Consider the following 3,024-nt stretch of genomic DNA (forward strand, 5'->3'; position numbering starts at 1 on the left):
ATACCTGGCTAATCTTCCATGTTTGAACGCAAATGGGTCAGGTGTCCTAGGGTGACTGGGAACTTCATTAGAGGGGAGAGCTGAAAAGAACCATAGAGGTCGGGGCACTTACCTAGTAGGGCCCAGCAAGGAAATAGACCACCAAGCAGGTATGTGTGTGTGTGTGTGTGTGTGTGTGTGTGTGTGTGTGTGTGTGTGTGGTCTGAGGTTATAGACCAAATAAGCAGAAAGTGTATTTGTCGTAGGAGAAATGAAAGACTGAAAGCACCAGAACTGGAATCTGGCCTGAACACTAATCAGACCCATCAGCACAGGGTCAGAGAGCTATCTCAATAGATGAGTGCTTGTTTTGCATGCAGGAGGCTCATATTTGATCCCCCAATGGTTCTTTGAGTCCAACTAGGTTTGTTTTTTGGTTTGTTTGAGGAATCACATCCAGATGTGCTCAGGGATTACTTCTGGTTCTGTGTTCAGGCATCACTCCTAGCAGTGCTCAGGAAACCATACATGGCACTGGGGATCAAACTTGGGTCAGCTGCATGCAAGGCAAGTATCCTACTACTGTACTACCTCTCCAGCTTTAGGCTGAACTAGGAGTGACCCCAAAAGTGGATCTTGGAGTGTAAGTAGCCCCTAAGCACCCTAAACAAACAGACTGTCCCTAAGCCCATTTCTCTCCAGAGCTTTCTTAAGACCCTCTCTTACCAAAATTATGACTCAGCCGTCATTCTCTGAGTCCTTGCTGTGTGCCAAGCAGGACGAATCAGCCCTCTAATTCATTGGATGGGTATCATTGTCTGCATTTCATATACCCAAATTTCATGAGGAAGATTGGGTGACTCTGGAGATGGCATAGACACTTAGTGACAACACAGGTCCAAGAAGAATTCCCATCACTCTCAAGCCACTACCAGCCTGTGCAAGCAGGCAGCAGCCTCCAGGCCTTCTCCAAGACAAACAATGGGTCACTTACCTGGCTCCTCAGGGACTATCTCAATCCCTGCCTTGACCGGATGCTGGTGGATGGTGGGCTCCCCGTGGACCCACCATGTTCACTACCCGCATTTCTGGCGCTGACAGAACAAGATGGAGTGCCTGTTTCCACACCGACAGATGTTATGCGCCAAGGAAGAAAATATGCTAATCGAAATCAGCTTCGGCTAATTGTAGCAATTTCCCTTCTGCGTGTTTCCCTGAAATAGTAGCCATACTCAGTTCTTTTCTCACATCAGGGAGCCCCAAATTGGCAGCTTAAATGAGGTTGCAGAAAAGTCAGTTGCAAGACTTCTTTGCTGCCAGACACCAAGGATAAGGCCTGGACCGTGCCCTCAGAATAAGGCATAGCTCAAGCCTTGGCATTCTTGGCATATCTCAGTGGACCCACTATGGGGTTGGCAGTGCCTCTTTTTATCTAGAGGAAACTCTATCTACTCTCAAAAGATTTCCTGACAAACAAAGCCCACCAATACAAAGTCTGACTCAAACCTGGATCCTGGTTGAGTACCATTAATAGAACTCTCTGGGTGATGGAAATGTTCTCTTCTGCACCATCCCACACAAAAGCGAACAACACCTGTAGCTGTTGAATACCTGAAATATGACTAGTGAGTTGGACTGACTAAATTTTTCTTGGAGTTCATTTTAATATAAGTGAATATATTATTTTATATATTATGAATATATTATTTTTATATATGTTTTAATGTAGGCTTCAGTTGGCTATAGCATAGCCTTATATTGCAGGCAGCTGCTGGACTGACCCGGGGGGTGTAGCTGTAGATGGACTTCCGGGCTTTGGTGACTTTACATCTTCATCTTTCACACCTCACATCCTAATTTCAGCTTCCCTCTCCCTCTGCATTCACCAACTAGACACATGCAGGACTCTCCAGTGCCACCTCTTCCTTTTAAACCCCAATCAAGTCACTAATAATTTGTGACCTGTTCACTACCCAGGCCTTAGATGAGTGTATCTTTTCTGAAAGACCATTCCTACATTGTGCAATACTGCCCACCCCCCTTCCAAATTGCTTCTTTTCTCTGAAATGATCCAGTGTATTAATTCAGGATACTCTATCATGGCATAGGTCATACGGCCTATAGGAAACAGAAATCTCCAGTTTTAGAGGCTGGAAGTCTGAGGTCAAATTGCCAGCATTGTAGGATTCTAGTGACTTCCAACCAGCAAATAGCATCTTCTTTCTCGTGGAGGTAGTGGTCCCTCTGGGGTCCCTCTTATGACACTAATCTCATTCATATGTACTCTAATCTTATCACAGAGTAACAATCTTCTCTCAAAGGGCCCACCTCCAGACATCAACATACTGGATATTAGAATTTCAACATGGGTATTTGGTACACCAACATTCAATCATTAATCTGTGTTTTTTCTGTCCACCTCCTTCTCCCTGGGTGAGAACTTCAGTTCTGCAAGAGCAGGGCACTGTTCACCCTCATTCCCTAGGCATTCTACAGATGAAAATTACTCAGCAGAGTGTCCAGATCAAGTAGACACCCCGTGGTGACCTAGTAACAAGTTCTCAGCCATCTCTGTTAAGAGGAAAGTTACCATCTCAGTGCCCCTAAATGCTGTGAGACATTTGATTCAGCAGCTTCAAATGGCGAGGATTATTTTTTTCTCTCTTTCTATCATCAGAAATCTAGGCAGAAGGAAAACAGGTTAGGAGGACTGGTCAATGATTGGAACTAACCACAAATGTGTGTGGGGCTGAGGGTAGATAAGATAGAGAAGAGACCAGTATGACAATAATAACTGGGAATGATCACACTGGACAAGATCCGAGGGTTAAAAGTAAGTAAAGGGATATTCTTGATAACCTTTTGGTATCAATATTGCAAACCACAATGCCCAAAAGGAGAGAGAGAGAGAGAGAGAAAGAAAGAGAGGGAGAAAGACAGAGAAAGAGAGGGAGAAAGAGAGGGAGAAAGAGAGAGAGTCAGGGGGTGGGGCTGCAAACCTGGAGACACTGGTGTTGGGAAATGTACACTGGTGGAGGGATGGGT

The sequence above is a fragment of the Sorex fumeus genome, unplaced genomic scaffold, assembly GCF_029834395.1.
Source record: "Sorex fumeus unplaced genomic scaffold, SorFum_2.1 ptg000044l, whole genome shotgun sequence".
NCBI lineage: Eukaryota > Metazoa > Chordata > Mammalia > Eulipotyphla > Soricidae > Sorex > Sorex fumeus.